The following is a 22,065-nucleotide window of genomic DNA, read 5'->3' on the forward strand; positions in this document are numbered from 1 at the left end:
AAATATGTTTAAATGATTAGCATTAATTTAATGTGGCAGATGACATTTTTGAAGAAAAATTATACTTTACTCACATGAGCTGCACTGTCTGCTGTGGTGTACTTTCTTCAAAGTCTGTCTTGCCAAAGTTACCATCAGTCTCTTTCATCACTTGTCTCTCTTCTAAATATTGTATATTTTGGTTCATACATTTCTCTACCAATTCATTTTCTGGGTACAAATGTGTCCTCTACTTATTTACTTACATAAATCTATCTCTCAAATCACATGACAACATTTAGTTAAAAGGTGGTGATCACATGATCCAAATATTTGTATATTAATTCTTTATAAAGACTATCATTTAAATCAAATCCAAAATTAAGTATTTTTTCTAGAGAATATGGGCATTTACATGTTGCTCCTGTTTTGAGAAAACTGGAGTTTGGCCCTAAATCATATGAACTTTTGGCAATGAGTGTTCTCCATCCAATTTCCAATAGCATCTTCCCCAGACTAACCCTGGAAAATATCATTTTAGAAAAACAGAAATGGAATACCTGAGCTAATTTATGTTTAGCAATGGAAGCTCAAGATTCTAGCCTTGGTATCCCCAGGTCTGAAGCAGAAGCTCCCCATTCGTCATCAGCTAATTCCTGAGGTTTGCTAGGCCCAGAACTTTGGTGATGATTTCCCACTTTTCATGTCCTGCCAACCACACTTTAAAGGGAGAAGAGCAATCTTTGGCTAACCACCAGACCAGAATTCTGAGAACTGTTAAGTTGTTGTTCTTTTTTTTTTTTTTTGGAGACGGAGTCTCACTCTGTCATCAAGACTAGAGTGCAGTGGCGCAATATCAGTTCACTGCAACCTCCGCCTCCCACGTTCAAGCAAATCCCCTGCCTCACCCTCCCCAGTAGCTGGGACTACAGGCACATGCCACCACGGCCAGCTAATCTTTGTACTTTTAGTAGAGACAGGGTTTCACCATGTTGGCTAGGATTGTCTCGATCTCTTGACCTTGTGATCTGCCCACCTCGGCCTCCCAAAGTGTTGGGATTATAGGCATAAGCCACCGCGCCTGGACATTCTTCATCTTTATTTTGGCTTACCTTGATCTAGGCTTTCCCCTCATCTTTGGAACCAATGCCTTTGGTATCTGGGTGGGAATGGGAAGCACATTCTGGATCTCCATTGCTTTGTTTGTCCAGACACCTTCCCACCTTCCACTCCAACACGCAGCCTCTATGACTTTGGCCGTGGTCATGAGATGCGGGCTGGGCCAGTTGTATTGCATCTGGTCACAGTGATTGTTATAAGAGGTGGGCATATACCCAACCCAAACTGAGTCCTGCCTTGAGAGTTTTCTCACTGGAGGTGGAATGAAAGGGATCCTTTCCTCTCTGTGAAGGCTGTGTGGTTGTGAGTCCAAAAGAGACCCATTTCTAGTCTCATGAAGAACCCAGTCTTGAGTTTGAAGTGGAGATGTAAGCTAGAGGAAACAAGTCATGATGGTGCTCCATGTTGGCTCCAGAGGTCCTCATACTCCTGCACTTTTGTTCTCCTAAAGTTTAATTAGTTCATAAAATTCCACTTTCTCATGTAAGCCAGTTAATTTAGGATGTCTTGTTCCTTACAGCCATAAATTGTGACTGATTCATTTCATTTAAAAAAGCTACCTTGCTGTGGACATCTAACCCTCTGTCTATTGCTAAAAGAAGCTAATCCTTGATCGTGTCAGTTATCTTGAATCACATTAGGGTCTCCATTATAATTTTGCATGGGTAAGGACAGGTTCTGGGAATTTGGGTTCCCAGAAGTAAAAACCTCACTACCTTTTGCACTAATTTCCTTCGTTCTGGGGAACCACGATGGTCTTTTGAGGACATAGAACATAAGGCAATATTATCTATTGTTCTGTGAGCAGAACTATGCAGCACCTTAAGTCTGTAACAATTGCAATATCAGAAGCAGCAAGGGATCATCAGCTGAGCCATGAGGATTTCTCTCCTCTATCATTTTCAGTCCTCCTGCCCTGGACACCTGCCAAAATTCCTTCTCAACTCTTGACTCCAGCAGGAAGCACGTGGCCCAGCCTAAGTCAATCAGAACTTAATCCAGTCAAAGCCAGTGAGACTTTGGCTGGCACTTCTGGAAAAGTGGTGTTCTCTCTTCAACCCTAGATTTGAATGTGAGGGCATGATTGGTTAGAGCTGCCATAACTATCTCTTGACTATGAACAGAGCCAGCCTGAGAATGACTAACATCATTGGACCCGTTGCCTCAAGCCGCACCTAAAGTTTTTGTTTTAATTTGTAAGGGCACGTTAAATAATGATACCATAGACTTAATTAAACAAGATAATAGTTAAAACCATGTTCAAGGTACAAATATATCACCTCAGTGGACCAGATTCTTTATGATGATTTGGTCTGCATCATTTATCAACGAGCAGAAATAAACCTATCCTCAACTGCCATCTTTGAATTCCACGTGCATTATGGGCTAGATAGCTAAAACAGCTGAAAAAGTCTCCTGCCCTGCACATCAGAATAACAGAGTGTGGTAGGAACCACTTGGCATGCAATCCTGATAGCAAGAGCAGGGAGACCAAGTGTCATCATCACAGTAGTTATAACAATTACGCACTTACTGACAGCTCTTGGATGGGGAATTGTGCTGGTATATTGAATAGTTACCTTTAAGGCTAAAACATAGGTACTGTTTTAATTTGGGGTATAGATGAGGAAATTCATATAATATTAAGATGGTTTAAAGGTCATCTGGATGTTAAGAGGCAATTTAATTTGAAGCCAGGTTTGACTCCAAAACGTATGTTCTTTCTACTTTTTCCATGCTTCCTTTCCTCTTGCAGGACTTGGCTGAGGTTCAGAGCCACCCTAGAGTACACAGTAAAAGAGGTGTCTTTAGGAGGCTGAGGCAGGAGAATCGCTTGAACCCAGGAGGCAGAGGTTGCAGTAAGCCGAGATCACGCCACTGCACTCCAGCCTGGCAACAGAGTGAGACTCCGTCTCAAAAAAAAAAAAAAAAATAGGCATCTTGATCTTGTCCACCAGATTGCTTAGATTGATGCCTTGGGAGACACCTTCATCAAAGTTCTAGAACTCTTTCAGGCATCTTCCCAATCCTATTGGGTCACTGTGGCCAATCCAAAGCATTAACCATGGCCCTCCAGAACTTCCAATGGCTCTGAATTTGACATGATGCCTTTTGATACATAATATTTATAATATCTGTGCCCAAATCCACAATGCCCGAAGGGCTGCCTTAACCAATCCCATCCTAGTGAACTATCACCATGGGTGGATCAAAGGTGTACCCACCTCCCAAATCTGCAACAAATTTTGGTGGTGGTAAATACCTTTTATAATCCCCAATCTTTATCCCCTGACCTACTTTCCATCTACTTTAATCACAATCATTTATTCATCAAAGATTCAGGAATTTGATCTGATATCTGATAGTGACCTATAGTTCATATTCTGGCTTTAGAAAACATAACTACGTGATACCTGCTTCCCATAGCCAGATGATCAAACTGTGTCAACTCATTTCTGAAAAACACCTCTACTTATACATCCAGGTGTCTTTGCTTTATATTTTTCTGCTTTGTAATCTCATTTCTTAAATCGAACCCCTGATTTTGATGTTTGAACCCAGTTCTTCTTCTTCCTTTTTCTCATACCTGACACTTGGTCATGCATTGGGTTTTAAAAATGGAGCATTCATCATAGAAACAAAACGTAGAATGGTAGTTGTCAGCAACTACAGGGAGGGAGAAAAGGGGAATTGTTGTTTTCAAAGATATTGAATTTCAGTTTTACAAGATGAAAAAAATAGTCCTAGAGATCTGCTTCACAATAATGTCAACATACTTGATACTACTGAACTGTACACTTAGAAATGATTGAGATCATAAATTTAATGATAGGTATATTTTACCACAATTTTTTAAATGCAAAAAAAATAAAAATAAAGGTTAATGCACTCAGGAAGACAAATGGTCCCTCCATTCAGACCTTTTCTAGGAAATTCAAAATAAATATGCTACTATTAGGACAAATTAGAACTGACTTCTAAGAAAGTTTACACCATAACACATATTCCAATATGGATCCTTGATGTTGGCTACAGCTATAATCAGAATTCACTCAGTACTTTCATTACCTTTGGGTACTCTCTTGTATTAGTTTAAAAGGTGTGTTTTGACCTCTGGGCCACCCCAATGACACCTGTATCATTGGTTCTCAAACTTCAGTATACAATAAGAATCACAGGCTTATTATGAACGCATATTCCAAAGTTTACCCTAGACCTACTAAACTAGCCATCTACTGGGGCAGAGGCCCAGAAATCTGCACGTTCAATAAACTCTCTTCATTATTCTTATATTGGCTGTCATCCAACCATGACTTGAGAAATTCTTTTTAGAAAGTATGCTTCTTTTAGGGAAAAGGCCAAATGTTTAATTTTATTTCTTGTCTTATGGCTCAAGCTCAGAGCTTTGTACTTAGTAGGGACTTACATTGGGTTGAAAAAATACAGTTTACAAAAAAGAATTTTGCTGGCTTCATTGTCCAAATAAAATACAATTTGTAGCATGTGGTTTCTTTCAGAATTAACTGCACATTAATACTTGATATTTGAGCAAGCTGTATATTAAGGAGCTATAACATGATGCTAGTTCCAAGAATGTGACTTCAGTGCTTAGTGTTTTAAATCTAGACTCTTAGATACTCTGATCTCATATAGCTCTAAAAAGTCATTTCCTTCTTAAACTTTTCATTCCTCTTCAGCCTCTAAATGGAAATGAAACATTCCTAGTTTCAACCTGATTTACAGCTTTTAATCTGTGTTCTTAATGAGTTATTAGAGAACATTTATAATGTCATAGTGTAGTCTGTCCACAGAAGAATAACTGTGAATATATGTTTAAAATTCCATATCCTTTAGAACGTAATGTTTGTCTGAAGAAAAAATTAACTGATCTAGTGTGCAAGCAATTTGGATTTGCCTTATTTAGATTCGATTTATAATTTTGTTTTTAATAGTCATTTACATTTATGATATTACAAGGACGTATGACAGTCTATCAATTTCTACTTAGAAATAATGAGATAATTTGTTCTTCATGTTCTGGAAGATATTTGCCCATCAGATGGGTGGCTAAAAATTGACTATGAAATTGACTTTCTAACCCTGAAGATATGAGTTTATACTGCCAAAGTAAATTCTTGATGTACTCAATATTACTTGGATGTGAAACATAGTTTGCTCCCTACCGAAAACATAATTTTTAGCCCCAAATTTGCCTGTAAAAAGTGAAGTTTATAATGGTTTTGTCTCTGTGTATTTTTATATGACATCATGCTTTAGAATTATGAACAGTCAAATGGAAAATCAAAAATTGGATCAGAGGGTAACACCCTAATAGATTTGACTTTTAACTTCTCTAGGGGACTGAGCTATTATGTATTTTCCTTCTCCCCTGTATTGTTATATTAAGATGTCAACAGTGACACATGGATTATCACAGCACTTTGTATGAATACAGCCAGGATTGTGGCATTCCAAAATGTCTTGAGACGCTTGTAAGGGAAGGTTTGAAGTTGCAGAAGCTTAGTACTGAAAAGACCTCAAAGATACAGCATAAGCCCTGAGTTGGTCAAGTGTGCTTAATGATAGAAGATGCCCTGATCTTTCTCAAGGCAGTGCACTTACTGCTGGTTTGGTAGAGGAAAAATTAAGTTGTTTTGTCTATTTTACCTTTGGGTAGCACTGTCCCTGAGTGTCCTTTAGTGACCACCTGGTGTATGATGTCTACTTTCTTTTTCCTTCTAGGACAGTCATCCATTGTGGCAGACAGACAATGGGGGCCCTCATGATCCCACTCTTGATAGTCACATCCTTGATCCCTCACCCAATCACAGGAAGGACCTATGACTTGCTTCTAGCCAGCTCAATGCAGCAAAGGTGACAGGCATGTCCGGGATCACATATACGTGAATTCCATAAGACTGCAGATCACCTTGATAGGAGCTCCTCTCCTATAGCTGGCTTAGCCAGACATGGATTAGCTGGGTCACTGCTTCATAGCCTTAAAAGGCTGCAAGAAGGTATCAGCTGGAAATTGGGTCATCTGAGGCTCGACTGGGGAAGCATCTGCTTCCAAGCTCATGTTTTTATTGGCAATAGTCAGTTTCTTACAGGCTGTCAAGCTAATGGCTTCAGTTTCTTGCTGGCTGTTGGAGGGAAGCTACCCTCAGTTCCTTACCATGTGATCTTCTTCCTAGGCAGCTGGCTTCTTCAATGCCAGCAGGGAAGACAGAGGTTTTCTTGGTCATTCTGAACGCTCAGTTATTTTTAACTTGCTTCATCAAATCCATGTGAATTTGCACTCTGTAATTTGTTAGAACGGTAAAGCTGATGTTTTGTGTTCACCTTGCCAAACAATATAAACTCAGTTGCATAATTATGTGTCAGGGGATTATGGAGTATATTGATCCCATTGTGAATTCAAACTAATCTACTGTATAAGCAAGGAACCTGTATAGACTATTATTTCAGTCACCAACCTACTGCTTGGCTTTTTACTAGACTACAGTGACTGCCAAAACAATAAAGTTTAATTGTTGTTGGATAGATCGGTTCCACTGCCCTGCTCGCTTCCCTCCTTTCTTCCCTCCCTCCTTCCAAATACTGCACACAATCAGGTAATATTTAGGTGTGCGTGCTCTCGGCACCCATGGCAGTCTCCCTTGGCCTTCAGATGTGTGCCGTGAGGTGTCTCTCCCGTGGTCTGTTTTGTTTCCTGTGTATTTTACTCCCGGTGATGGTTCTGCTTCTTCTTTACCTCCACCAGTGATTAGCTTCACAAACAACCTTAGAGTTGAGTCCAAAGGCGTTTCCCAAAGGAACATACAACTAGCAGAAACAGCAAAATGACTGCCCATTTTTCAGAATTAATAGGAAAACTTTTACAACAACCCCAAGTAGAATTTCCTTTAGTTATCATGACATCAGATTTTAACTTCAACAAAACGGAACGAACTCTAGACTTTACCATCGGGGAGTCTCAAGTTGTCTTTGTTGTTGTTGTTGTTACACAAAAGCTCATGCTGTTTTATTTTAGGTGCGTGGCAGAGTGACGGAATACCAGTAGAAACCAAAGCCAAGTGCAGGGAAGGCAGTCTGGTTTAGATTTTCTAACTGAATTTTACCAAGGCTGGGCTTCTCTTGGAAGATACTGTGCACTGTTTCATTTGTGCCAAGATTCTTGCAATTTGCAAGGTAACTTTAACATTATGTTTACTGAGAATCGGTCTAAATAAACCAATGAATACAAATCAACTTTAGTTAAATGAATGGAAAAGCTTTGTTTCTATCCTACAAAGTCTTCATATCTTTCAAAGAGTTGGTAACTCTTACATTTTATTTTTGAGATGTAGAAGTCCTTCCTAACTTTGAACTACTTTTTCATTATTCCTGCTGTGATTTAGAGACCCATCCTTAATCTGTGTTATTTTGAGTGGTTATTCTAACAGTTTTGATTTATTTTCGTTAGTATGATGCAACAATTCAAGTCAAAGGAACACAGTTCATAGGCCACAATTTGATCATAATCTAGAGCTTCTGCACTTTGGGGACAAAGATAAGCTATTATTAAAAATACCCGTGAGACATAAAGGCTTAGATACACAAAGGCGTCCATCTCAGTTGAGCAATAATATGCACTCTTTTTAACGTTTTTTTTGATGGCTTTTGCTTACATTTTCTCTAGATTGTCTATTTTGAAAACTTTTTAAGTGACTTCAATTAAAAAAAAAAAAAAAAAAAAAAAAACGTATTTTCCTCCATTGACAGAATCAAAACAGTTGAAAAATGTCATTCCTAACAAGGCCTTTGACTTTTTCCCACTCTGCCTTTTGAGAGAGTCTGTCATTAATTTCAGATTAAGAATACAGAGCCTTGCTGTTCCTGTAGACGTTTTAATGATTCATTTCTAGAGATGGGCAATACAGAGAGTTCTGTGATGCTGTTCTTTTTGACAAGTAAAATATTTCCCCACAAAAATAGAAGGAAGGTTTCCAGAGGACAATGAAAGAAGCCTGGTAAATGTACTTGGAGTTTCTCAGAAGCATTCATTCTTCTCACATGGGAGCACAGTTTGCTCCCAAAAACATATTACCCCATTGCCAGCCATTTTCTTGCCAAAGTCAACTCATGTACTTTCTAGCTCTTGCAATACACTGCAGCTGTTATATCCTGACCACCATGGACTTCCTTCTTCCTTTCTGCTATTACAAGGAAGTCATTCACCTCTCTTTTTTTCTTTCTCTCCCTCTTTTTTCTTTCTCCCCCTCTCTTCGTCTCCTTTTCTCTCTGAAGAAATCTTTTCCTCCCAATCTGTACTGAGGATGTGGACACCCCTACTTTTTCCTTACCAGGTCTGGCTTGAGCTCATTGTTCAACCTATTGCTTCTATTATACGGGGCCTAGTATGAAAGCCAAGTGTGGACAAGGAAATGCCTGGATCTCCAAACAGTAATCAAATCACTAAACAAAAATAGGGGCTGGGACATTTTATTTCCATTAGAAGCTTCATTTCTTGACTGTTTACTTTGGTTTTGTCTTATTTCAGACAATTTATGATTTTCAGATATATGTGTTGGTAAAATTTACTTTGAATTTATCTATGTGTATGATGACTATTCACAATGTGTGAGTGCTGTTGTCTCTCTCTTAAATATCCTCTTATTCTTTCCACTGCTTTTGCCTCACAATAGGTAGCTTCTCCAAGTAATTGGGAAATTAGTGTGTCTTCTTAACGTTAGATCTAAAAACTCTTCTAGTCATTTAGATGGAGGTTACCAGCGTAAAAAGCATTCAAATTATTTTCTGATTCTTACATTTTAAAAAATCTGTCTGAAATTCCTTTTTGAAGGGATATTAATTAGCATGCACACAAAGTAATTCCGTAGGCACGTGCGTCTACTCTTTAGTGAACATCAGAAACATCTGAAATTCATCACCTGAGCCCCAGCCCCAGGGATTCTGATCCAGGGCTACTGATGCTACTTGTCCTTGGACCACTTGTGCTGCTTCTCAAAGTGTTACCCCTACGTAAAGAGCAGCTGTTGACTGACAGTAAGTGGAGAATGACAGAGTGAGAGAGGGAGGTGACAGATAAATAGATGACTGTTAGTTAATAAATAAATACACAGACATCTAATAGAATCATGTGAAGGACCTTAAGTAATACCAGTTTTAAAAATTGTCTCTAAAATTAATGTTTTCAAAGCGTGACATAGACAGTATAATATTTGAAAGAGCAAAAGAAATGTATGTCACAAACTAAACTGTCCCTTTATTCCAGACCCACATTCCCACTTTGTAGAATCAACCATATTTAAGTATCTATAAGATATGACACCTTCTAGTAAAACTGAGACTATAGAAAATTAAAATGTTGACTATGGTGCATAGACCAAGGCTGAATTATTTGAGGCCAAATTTTCTTTTGTGTATTTGTTGGTATTCATTTAAAAGAAACACGCACACACTCATAGACCTAAGACTGTTTTCTGAAATCAAATACGTTTCCTGCCTTCTTTCCTCAGTACTCTTACAACCAGCCTATTTATAGCCCAGGAAAGGAAAAAGCTGCACTGGAAGCAGGAAAACTAAGTTGGGAAAGAATAGGAGGAAGTCTGCCTGCCATTTAGCCAAACAACCTTTAATTCATTGAGCTCAAAGCTTAGCAGCTTCAATGTTGTTGTTAGGCGTAAACAGCTTGCAAATTTCAATTTTTTTTCTTTCTCCACTTTTGAACTGGATTTGGGCAATGGAGACGATGACAGCATTTTAGAAGAGAGAACAGGAATTCCAGGTGTTTCGGCACATTGAAGAGAAACTTGCTAGAGGTGATGAAGCATAAAGAAAAAGATGATTCACTATAGGGATGAGCATCATGGCAGTTCTGCAATTTAAGGTAAGTGTCCTTTAAAATTCTATCTGTTGTTGTGTCTTAATGCATTTCAGAAACTATGGATATTAGCCAGAGACAATGGATACGATTTGAGGTCAGATTCTCATGTAATTCTTCAATATGCCTTGCTTTTATCTCTGAAGAAATGTAGAAATCTGCCACAATTATGACACCTTCAGTTTTTACAATAAATAATATATATTTTTTTCCATATCTTTATTTTTTATTTTTTAAATTATACTTTAGGTTCTTGGGTACATGTGCAGATCATGCAGGATTGTTGCATAGGTATACACATGGCAATGTGGTTTGCTGCCTCCATCCCCCGTCACCTACATCTGGCATTTCTCCCCGTATTATCCCTCCCTGACCTCCTCACCCCCCTGCTGTCCCTCCCTTGGCACCCCCTCAACAGACCCCACTGTGTTATGTTCCCTTCCCTGTGTCTATGTGTTCTCATTGTTCAACACCCGCCTATGAGTGAGAACATGCAGTGTTTGATTTTCTGTTCTTGTGTCAGTTTGCTGAGAATGATGGTTTCCAGATTCATCCATGTCCCTACAAAGGACACAAACTCATCGTTTTTTTATGGCTGCATAGTATTCCATGGTGTATATGTGCCACATTTTCCTTGTCCAGTCTATCATCACGGAGCATTTGGATTGGTTCCAGGTCTTCGCTATTGTAAACAGTGCCGCTATGAACATACATGTGTGTGTGTCTTTATAATAGAATGATTTATAATCATTTGGGTGTATACCCAGTAATGGGATTGCTGGATGAAATGGAATTTCTATTTCTAGGTCCTTGAGGAAGTGCCACACTGTCTTTCACAATGGTTGAACCAGTTTACACTCCCACCAACAGTGTACAAGTGTTCTATTTCTCTACATCCTCTCCAGCATCTGTTGTCTCCAGATTTTTTAATGATCGCCATTCTAACTGGTGTGAGGTGGTATCTCAATGTGGTTTTGATTTGCATTTCTCTAACAGTGATGATGAGCATTTTTTCATGTTTGTGGGCCTCATGTATGTCTTCTTTTGAAAAGTGTTCATATCCTTCTCCCACTTTTGGATGGATTTTTTTTTTTTTTGTAAATCTCTTTTAGTTCTTTGTAGATTCTGGATATTAGCCCTTTGTCAGATGGGTAGATTACAAAAAATTTTTCCCATTCTGTTGGTTCCTGGTTCACTCTAATGATTATTTCTTTTGCTGTACGGAAGCTCTGGAGTTTAATTAGGTCCCATTTGTCTATCTTGGCTTTTGTTGCCATTGCTTTTGACGTTTTAGTCATGAAGTCCTTGCCTATGCCTAATGTTCTGAATGGTTTTGTCTAGGTTTTCTTCTAGGGTTTTTATGGTGTTAGGTCTTAGGTTTAAGTCTTTAATCCATCTGGAGTTAATTTTAGTGTAAGGTGTCAGTAAAGGGTCCAGTTTCTGCTTTCTGCACACTGCTAGCCAGTTTTCCCAATACCTTTTATTAAATAGGGAATCCTTTCCCCATTGTTTGTTTTTGTCAGGTTTGTCAAAGATCAGATGGTTGTAGATGTGTGGCATTGCCTCCAAGGCCTCTGTTCTGTTCCATTGGTCTACATCTCTGTTTTGGTATCACTACCATGCTAATTTGATTACTGTAGCTTTGTACTATAGTTTGAAATCAGGTAGCGTGATACCTCCAGCTTTGTTCTTTTTGCTTAGGATTGTCTTGGCTATGCGGGCTCTCTTTTGGTTCCATATGAAGTTTAAGGTGTTTTTTTCCAGTTCTGTGAAGAAGGTCATTGGTAGTGTTGAATCTATAAATTACTTTAGGCAGTATGGCCATTTTCATGATATTGGTTCTTCCTAACCATGAGCATGGAATGTTTCTCCATTTGTTTGTGTCCTCTCTTATTTCACTGAACAGTAGTTTGTACTTCTCCTTCAAGAGGTCCTTTATGTCCTTTGTTAGTTGTATTCCTAGGTATTTTAATCTCTTTGTAGCAATTGTGAATGGGAGTTCGTTCTTGATTTGGCTCTCTGTTAGTCTGTTATTGGTGTGCTAGAATTGGTGTGCAGGAATGCTTGTGATTTCTGCACATTGATTTTGTATCCTGAGACTTTGCTGAAGTTGCTTATCAGTTTAAGGAGATTTTGGGCTGGGATGATAGGGTCTTCTAAATATACAAGCATGTTGTCTGCAAATAGAGACAATTTGACTTCCTCCTTTCCTAATTGAATACCCTTTATTACTTTTTCGTGCCTGATTGCTCTGGCTAGAACTTCCAATGCTATATTGAATAGGAGTGGTGAAAGAGGGCATCCTTGTCTAGTGCCTGATTTCAAAGGGAATGTTTCCAGTTTGTGCCCATTCAGTATGATATTGGCTGTGGGTTTGTCGTAAATGGCTTTTATTATTTCGAGATATGTTCCTTCGATACCTAGTTTATTGAGAGTTTTTAGCATAAAGAGCTGTTGAATTTTGTCGAAGGCCTTCTCTGTATCTATTGAGATAATCATGTGGCTTTTTTCTTTGGTTCTGTTTATGTGGTGGATTACGTTTATAGACTTGCGTACATTGAACCACCCTTGCATCCCCGGGATGAAGCCTACTTGATCATGATGGATAAGCTTTTTGATGTGCTGTTGCAATCGGTTTGCCAGTATTTTATTGAAGATTTTTGCATCTATGTTCATAATGGATATTGGCCTAAAGTTTTCTTTTCTCGTTGAGTCTCTACTGGGTTTTGGTATCAGGATGATGTTGATCTCATAAAATGATTTGGGAAGGATTTCCTCTTTTTGCGTTGTTTGGAATAGTTTCAGAAAGAGTGGTACCAGCTCCTCTTTGCATGTCTGGTAGAATTCAGCTGTGAACCCCTCTGGACCTGGACTTTTTTTGGTTGGTAGGCTATTAATTGCTGCCTCAGCTTCAGCCCTTGTTATTGGTCTGTTCAGGGTTTCGACTTCTTCCTGGTTTAGGTTTGGGAGGGTACAAGTGTCTGGGAATTTATCAATTTCTTCCAGGTTTACTGGTTTATGTGCATAGAGTTGTTTGTAGTAATCTCTGATTGTAGTTTGTATTTCTGTGGAGTAAGTGGTGATATCCCCTTTATCATTTTTTATTGCATCTATTTGATTTTTCTCCCTTTTCTTTTTTATTAATCTGGGTAGTGGTCTATTTTGTTGATCTTTTCAAAAAACCAGCTCCTGGATTTATTGATTTTCTTGAAGGATTTTTTGTGTCTCTATCTCCTTCAGTTCTGCTCTGATCTTAGTTATTTCTTGTCTTCTGCTAGCTTTTGAGTTTTTTTTTTTAAATCTTGCTCCTCTAGCTTTTTCAAAATTGATGATAGGGTGTTGATTTTAGATTTTTTTCTTGCTTCTCTCGTGGGCATTTACTGCTGTAAATTTCCCTTTAGACACTGCTTTCAATGTGTCCCAGAAATTCTGGTACATTGTGTCTTTATTCTCATTGGTTTCGAAGAACATCTTTATTTCTGCCTTAATTTCATTGTTTATCAAGCTGACATTCAGGAGCCAGTTTTTCAGTTTCCATGAAGTTGTGCGGTTCTGAGTTAGTTTCTCAATTCTGAGTTCTAATTTGATTGCACTGTGGTCTGGGAGACTGTTTGTTATGATTTCCATTATTTTGCATTTGCTGAGAAGTGATTTACTTCCAATTATGTGGTCAGTTTTAGAGTAGGTGCCATGTGGTGCTGAGAAGAATGTATATTCTGTGGATTTGGGGTGGAGATTTCTGTAGATGTTTATTAGGTCCGCTTGGTCCATATCTGAGTTCAAGTCCTGGATATCCGTGTTAATTTCTGTCTTGTTGATCTGTCTAATATTGACAGTGGAGTGTTAAAGTCTCCCACAATTATTGTGTGGGAGTCTGTCTCTTTGTAGTTTGTTAAGAACTTGCTTTATGTACCTGGGTGCTCCTGTATTAGGTGCGTATATATTTAGGATCATTAGCTCTTCTTAATGCATTGATCATTTTACCATTAAGTAATGCCCTTCTTTGTCTCTTTTGATCTTGTTCGTTTAAAGTCCATTTTATCAGAGACTAGGATTGCAACTCCTGCTTTTTTTGCTCTCAATTTTCTTGATAAATCTTCCTCTGTCCCTTTGCTTTTAGCCCATATGTGTCCTTGCATGTGAGATGGGTTTCCGGAATACAGCATAACAATGGGTTTTGACTTTTTATCCAATTTGCCAGTCTGTGTCTTTTGATTGGGGCATTTAGTCCATTTACATTTAAGGTTAATATTGTTATGTGTGAATTTGATCCTACCATTTTGATGCTAGCTGGATGTTTTGCCCTTAGTTGACACATTTTTTTCATTGTCTCAATGCTCTTTACCATTTGGTACGTTTTTGGAGTGGCTGGTTCTGGTTGTTAACTTTCCTTGTTTAGTGCTTCTTTCAGGAGCTCTTGTAAAGCAGGCCTGGTGGTGATGAAATCTCTGAGCAATTGCTTGTCCATAAGGATTTTCTTTCTCCTTCACTTATGAAGCTTAGTTTGGCTAGATATGAAATTCTGGATTGAAAGTTCTTTTCTTTAAGGATGTTGAATATTGGCCCCCACTCTCTTCTGGCTTGCAGGATTTCTGCTGAGAGATCCACTGTGAGTCTGGTGAACTTCCCTTTGTGGGTTACCCAACCTTTCTCTCTGGCTTCCCTTAGCATTTTTTCCTTCATTTCAACCCTGGTGAATCTGATGATTATGTGCCTTGGGGTTGCTCTTCTTGAGGAATATCTTTGTGGTGTTCTTTGTATTTCCTGGACTTGAATGTTGGCCTGCCTTGCTAGGTTGGGGAAGTTCTCCTGGCTAATATCCTGAAGATTGTTTTCCAGCTTGGATTTATTCTCTCCGTCACATTCAGGTATACCTATCAAAGGTCAATTAGGTCTTTTCACATAATCCCATATTTCTTGGAGGCTTTGCTCATTTCTTTTCACTCTTCTTTCTCTAATCTTGCCTTCTTGTTTTATTTCATTGAGTTGATCTTCAATCTCTGATATCCTTTCTTCTGCTTGGTCGATTCAGCTATTGAAACTTGTGTATGCTTCACAAAGTTCTCCTGCTGTGTTTTTCAGCTCCATCAAGTTGTTTATATTCTTCTCTAAGCTGTTCATTCTAATTAGCATCTCACCTAACCTTTTTTCTAGGTTCTTAGTTTCTTTGCATTGGGTTAGCACATGTTCTTTTAGCTCGGATAAGTTTGTTATTAACCACCTTCTGAAGCCTGCTTCTGTCAGTTCATCAGATTCATTCTCCTCCATCTTTGATTGCTAGCTGGCGAGGAGTTGTGATCCCTTGGAGGAGGAGAGGCGTTCTGGTTTTTGGTGTTTTCATCTTTTTGTGCTGGTTTCTTCCCATCTTAGTGGCTTTAGCTACCTGTGGTCTTTGTAGTTGGTGACTTTCAGATGGGATCTCTGAGTGGACATCCTTTTTGTTGATGTTGAAGCTATTTCTTTCTGCTTCTTAGTTTTCCTTCTAACAGTCAGGCCCCTCTGCTGCAGGACTGCTGGAGGTCCACTCCAGACCTGCTTTCCTGGAGATCACCCGCGGGGGCTGCAGAACAGCAAGGGTTGCCACTGGTTTCTTCCTCTGCTGTCCTCATCCCAGAAGGGTACCCACCTAATGTTGGCCTGAGCTCTCCTTTATGAGGTGTCTCTTTGGGTATGCAGGGGTCAGGGAGTTGCTTGAGGAGAAAGTCTGTCCCTTATAGGTGCTCAAGTGCTGTGCTGGGAGCTCCATTGTTCTGTGCAGAGCTGCTGGGCAGGTACCTTTAAGTCTGCTACAGCTGAACTCATAACTGCCTCTTTTCCAAGGTGCTCTGTCCTAGCAAGGTCAGCTTTATTTATAAGTTCCTGTCATGCTGCTGCCTTTTTTCATAGATGCCCTGCCCTGCACAGAGTAGTCCAGTCACAGTCTGCCAGCAGAGGTGTTGCTGAGCTGCCACAGGCTCTGCCCAGCTGCTGTGTGAACTGCCTCGGTAGTGGCAGACTGCCTCTCCCCTCACTGAGCTGGCCCGTCCTGGGTCCAGCTGCACTTGCTGCAAAACTCTCAATCCAGAATGTTTCAGATTGCTTGTTATGCGGGGGTAGTACCCACTGAGTCAGATCGCCTGGCTCCCTGTCTCAGGCCCCTCCCTTTCAGTTGAATGGGCGGCTCTGTCTCCCAGGTGTTCCAGGCAGCAGCCGAAATGGCCACCCAGACTTGTGTGAGTTTCTGTGTGCCGATGCAGCACCAACTGAAATCACCGCTCTGAAAACTCCTGGTGCTTTTCAGCCCGGGAATCTCCTGGTCTATAGGCAGTGAAAACTTGTTGGGAAATGGGGTGAGCACTCACCCTCTGCGCTGTTCTCACTGGGAGCTGTGCTCCAGAGCTGTTCCTATTTGGCCTTCTTGGATCATGATCCCCAATAAATATATTTCTTTAATTTTATTTTGAAAAAATGTTTAACATGCACATTTAATATATGTATCTTTTAAAATTAATAATAAAATTTTATTTTAAAAGATACATATATTTTTAAAATATTATTTCTTGATAATAACTTTATCTCTGTGAACTTTCTTCAGTTTCATTGTTAACAGGCATTTAGATAGCATAAATAATTTCGTTGATGATTACCTTTAAAAATATATATATTTGATATTCGTCTGCTTGTCTGTCCTTTTCAAATTCCTGATTAATAATCCACCTAAAATTTCTTTGATCAATACTAGTTTAGAATACCTTTAATAAATAGGCCTTCAAGCAGAAATGGACAATTGTATAAAAGTTATTTCAACTAAAATTTAAATTTCTTATAAAATTAAGCAAAGATTAAAAACAAATTTAATACAGGTTTTTTTTTTCTTGAACATTCATTTTTCAGACAATGGAGAATCTTCTAGGACCACAAAAAACAGCACTGAATAGTTTCCAGTGATAGAAAGTGTTCATAGTAATTCTTATTTAAATTATTATTTCAAAATATTTGTTCATTATATTTTGAGTGCCTTGAAAAATGTCACTGGGTTTGGAAATGGTAAGGTCAAATCCAAGAACAGTTGATGCTGCCCACAAAAACTTGGAAAGCTCCAAGGGACATTCCAAATTCTTTTAACATTCTTTGCCACTAAGCAAACACATTTGTTTAAGTGATGCGCCATAGTTGCATCCACTGCTGATAATAACCTCATTTCTGTCTCAGAGAAACTTGATTCATGTTACCACAGGGACTAACAAAGGAATAAGGTTCTGGTGGATTATTGAAAAGGAAGAGTAGAAGGAAATGTGTTGCTGTTATTTCACCCTTTCCCTGTTTGAGATTGGGATGTTTAGAATATGTCCCAAGAAGATAGCAAAGCTGGAAGCCAGAAGAGCAGAGCCAGCCAGAGCCCGCACAGGAGGCCAGGACTCGGCTCTGGCTTGGCGTGGATCACGCTGGCCATCTTCTTTTCTGGGAGAATTTAATGGTTATTTTTTACTGATTAGAAAATTATAATTCCATGGAAACTGTTGGAAAGTATACTATGTTTGAATAGAAAGAGCATGATTTCTTAGTTGAACTTCAGTGGTTAAAAAAAAAAAAAAAGAGAGAGGGAAATGAAATTAATCTGAATAAATGTGAAAGATCTAAGAAACAAATAAACCCTCAGCATTTATTTTCACAACATTCCAGTACTGTGAAGTCAGTTTTGAGTCCACTTTAGATCTTCCACAGAGTGAACTCTAAGGTGACTTAATTAATTGCTACTCCACATGGCCCTAATGACAGCAGTGTTGCTTATAGCAACCCTGATTTCTGATCATGTTGGACTCATTTCCCTTAGAGTTTCAAAACAACATTCACATTTGACACATTCACATGTTTACGTTATGGGAATGAAAATGTTTTAACTGTATGTAAGATTTAAGAAATACAAAATTATGAGTTAGATGTATTATTCCAAGAATAAACTTTTTCACTTGTGAGAGACTCATTGCTGGTCATTGGTTTCCAGATGATCGTAGATTGATAAATGTACTCATGAAATGATAGGTATTTAAAATACAGTTCTTAGAAATTGCCTAATAGTTCTACAGGAATGTTTTGATGTATCTACAAGCTGCTGAGAACATTTTAAGTTAGAGTTCTCTAATTTTGAAAAACTTTTAATTTTTTTTTTTTTTGCTTTTCTATAAATTACATAGAAATGTATTGCCTCCTTTAAGAGTAACTCCTACAATCACTCTGTGTTTACAGTTTACGTAGTAGAGCCAACCCTCGTCTTCACATTAAATACAAGTATAATCAGGCTACTGAAGAGACCACGTGCAGCAGCAAGAAATTTAGATGTCATTAAATACAATCTGCAACTTGGGGGATGTGTGGAAGAGGGATGTGGGGAGAAGCGTGCTAAGGTCGTCTTCTTCAGATGGGAAACTACACCCATCTGCCCTCTGGCCTGATGCTGGATGGGGGAGAGGGGGTGTTGCATGTTGATTCTTGTGTACTTTATAGGCACCTTAAATTCAGACGATTGGCTTTTGGAGATTACCTTTCTGCTAATGTTTCATCTATATTACAGGCTTACAAGTAGCACCACATCATGAAAGCCTATTAAGTTTTCTAACTTATAATTTCTATCCTTGATAAACTCAGTGTTAGGGTGGAAAAAGGAAAATATATAGCACACAAGGCATCCTCTATGTGCGGCCAAATTAATGACGTAGGTAATGAATACCACCTAAGGAAGACCTGATCCAGACAGGCTTCATGCAGCTCTGAGGCTGAGCTGGGCCTCGGTGAGCGGGAGGACATCTGACAGATGCAGAGGGAGACAAGGGCATCTAAGATAAGAATGGAGCTGTGAGCACGAGCAGAGGCAGGAATGGACTTGCGGCACCCAGGGAATAGGGCTACCAGATAAAATACAGGATGCCTAGTTCAATGTGAATTTCAAATAAACAACAAACACTGGTTTAGAATAAGTGTGCCCTACTCCACGACTGTATGAGACCTAGTGCATGGGACCTACTTATATGAAAATATTACTTGTTGTTTATTAGAAATTCACACTTAGCTGGTGGCCCTGTATTCTTATTTCCTAAATCTGGCAACTCTTCAAGGGAACCGAGAGTCAGCCGGCTTGACAACAGAGGGAATGAGCCTAGGGAGCAAGAAGGAAGTGGCTGGAGGAGGATGGGTTCAGGCTGTGGCGGGACTGCGACGCTGGACTAAGGAGTCAAGAATTTAAAGACACCAGGAGCTAGTGACAATTTCTGAAAAGGGAAGCGGCGTGGATAAGATCTACCTGTTGGAGGCAGAACTTGCTGGGGCAGAAATCAGGGCACCGAGGCCTGGGTTCTGATGAAAACAGAAATAAGCCAAATGGAGACACATTTGAGAACAAATTGACCTGTTCTGTAAACTCATTGAGTATGGTTATAGGAAGAGAGAATGTGTTCAAGAGGATGTTATGTTTTATGACTCCATTCAAAGAAATGGCCAAAGAGACAGCAGCAGGTCAGGGAGTTAGAGGGATGAGGATTTTGGTTTCAAACATATGACATTTGAGGGAATGATGGAATAGTCAGATAGAAATAGTAAGTGAACAGCTAGGCACGGAAAACAGTTTAGGCGGGAAATGAGAACTGGAAATAAAAAGAGCCAGCATTTATTGAGCACTTACTCTATGTCAAGTCTTTTATCTCCATTATCTTTTTTTGTTTCTGCAACCATCTATCAGCAGGTTCCATTGCCAGCCACATTTTGTAGTTGAGAAAAGTGAGGTAGAGAGGTTAAATAACATGTCCATGATCAATCACATCATTGATGAGAGGCAGATGGAAAATGGAACCACCATGTGTAGGAAGCCAAAGCCCTCATAACTGCCGACTCCTTTACAGAACATTGAGCATCTGGCCCTAGATTCACTTTCTCCATCTGCAAAGAGCTAAGGGCATCAATTGCTCATGCTAGAAGCCATTTTTTAACCAGGCTCCAGGTCTTCTATTGTTCCTAACGTTGGCGGCCCTTGTAGAATTCTCCATCATTTGGTTACTCTCTCTGAGAAAATGGACATGATTTATATCCAGAGGTTTTCCTTATTTATTAATCTTCTAAATTGTTTTTCCCCTTAGCGGCTCATTTAAAATTTTCCCTTGGTTATCAGGTGAAATAAAGATGAGGATAATGAAGAATCTATAACCTCATATAGTGACTTTTTTGTGTGACATGGGTGGCTAAAACATACTTATTTTACAAAAATCCCTAATACAATACAATTTTATTAACTTTCATCCTGAGGTTGGACATTAGATCTACAAACTAGTTTGTTTTTTTTTTTCAAGTCAGGGCCTCCTGTCACCCAGGCTGGAGTATAGTGGCACACTCTCAGCTCTTTGCAGCCTCCACTTTCAGGGCTCAAGTGATCCTCAGCCTTGGCCTCCTGAATAGCTAGGACTACAGGAACGTGCCACTGCACCCACTAAGTTTTGTATTTTTTAGTAGAGACAGGGTTTCACAGTGTTGGCCAAGCTGGTCTTGAACTCCTGATCTCAAGTGATTCACCCGCCTCGGCCTCCCATAATGCTGGGTTTATAGGTGTAAGCCATGTAAACCAGCCTCCAAACATGTTCTTTAGTGTCTGCTATTTTGTATCCTTTGACCTGTATGTCCCCATTTCCCTTTCCCCCCTACTCCCACTCTTAGTGACCACTATTTCATTCTGTATCTCTGTATCTGAGGGTTTAAAAATATTCCACATATAAATGAGATCATGCAATTTTTTTAAAAAAGGTTATGCCTGAGAGAAAATCAGACAAGTCTCAACCTCCTTTCCTTGTCCCTGGCTGCCCTCTAGTGGCAATACCAGATAACAACGTTCGGCCCAGAGACACCAGAGCCAGGCACTAGAAGCAAGCTCCTTAGGAACCTCTAAACAGCATAATCAAGAGTTTTCAGAATCGCCACAGAATCATCTGTGGGCTCTTAAATGGGCTGAAGGCTAGTTGCACTAGGAAATTCTGGAAAAAGACTTCATGGAATTACCTACACAGCCTTACAGATGGCTGACCTGAAAGGCGTTTTAAATAGACCAGTTTTAGATTTATCTTAAACTTTCTAATTATTAAAAGTATTTCACCTGTTTACCATTTTAGGCAGGCACCTATATCATGTTTGGTTACTAAACTTTCAATGCACATACCTGCCTTTATTGTTAAGATATCCTAGATCTTTGATTCTAAATATTTACTTCAAAATACGCAATGTAAGTTTTAGCAGAAAGCAAACAGTCTATCTTTTAGGGATCTATTCTTAAAAACATCATAAATTCAGACAATAATGTATGTAAAAGAATCTTTATCTATTACAACAGATACATTTTGTAACCTAAATTTAAAGAGAATTATTAAATAATATTCCACAATATGAAAATTTACACAGCCATTAAATTACATTATAATATTTAATGGCATTGGCAGCTGTTCATTGTAAATGTTGAGTGAACATTTATACTTACGTTCAGTGAAGGTAAGAAGTCTACAAAATTATATATATGCTGTGACCCCGTTTGCTTAAAAAATACATATGTACATATGAAAACTAAGACTAAAACGTCATACACCAAACGTTAACCATAGAAATTTTTGGTTGGTGGGGTAACGGTGATTTTGATTTTCTACTTTGTCTCCAGGATAATAATTTACTACTCCAGTCTAGTAAGGTACTACTTTTATAATAGGGAAAAAAACCCAGTATGTTTTCAAAAAGTGCAGAAGTAAGTCTCTGTTCTGATTTCTTGCTGTCATGGCTGACAATATGTCTGTGCTAATTCAGTGCCATTGAAGTCCTCTCTGCCAGGTAATGGGCTATATCCTGTTTGTGACAGCATAATCCATTGTAATGGAAAAGATTATGATGTACTGGCCTGGTCTATGACTTCACTGCATTCATCAGCAACAGGAAACAAAGACATGCACTTTTTTCATAATTGTTTTAGTAATAATTGACAATTGGAGGAAATGAATGGCAAAAAACAATTATAGGCAGACAAGATGGTCAGCAAATCAAACTAGGAAATGCAGGGGGGCCAGTCTCAGCTTTATTCACAC

The 22,065-nt window shown here is 39.0% G+C and overlaps 1 protein-coding gene across 1 annotated transcript in view; it reads left to right on the top strand.

Annotated features, from left to right (window-relative positions):
- Nucleotides 1–9,725: 9,725 nt before the first annotated feature.
- The window catches only part of RASGRP3 (RAS guanyl releasing protein 3), a 128,052-nt gene continuing 115,712 nt past the window's right edge, over nt 9,726–22,065 (top strand). Inside the window, exon 1 of the mRNA XM_032239282.1 lies at nt 9,726–9,991. The gene's annotated coding sequence lies outside the window, so the exon portion shown is untranslated. The remainder of the gene's footprint in view (nt 9,992–22,065) is intronic.

Source organism: Sapajus apella, unplaced genomic scaffold (assembly GCF_009761245.1).
Source record: "Sapajus apella isolate SASKATOON/1434 unplaced genomic scaffold, GSC_monkey_1.0 scaffold44, whole genome shotgun sequence".
Lineage (NCBI taxonomy): Eukaryota > Metazoa > Chordata > Mammalia > Primates > Cebidae > Sapajus > Sapajus apella.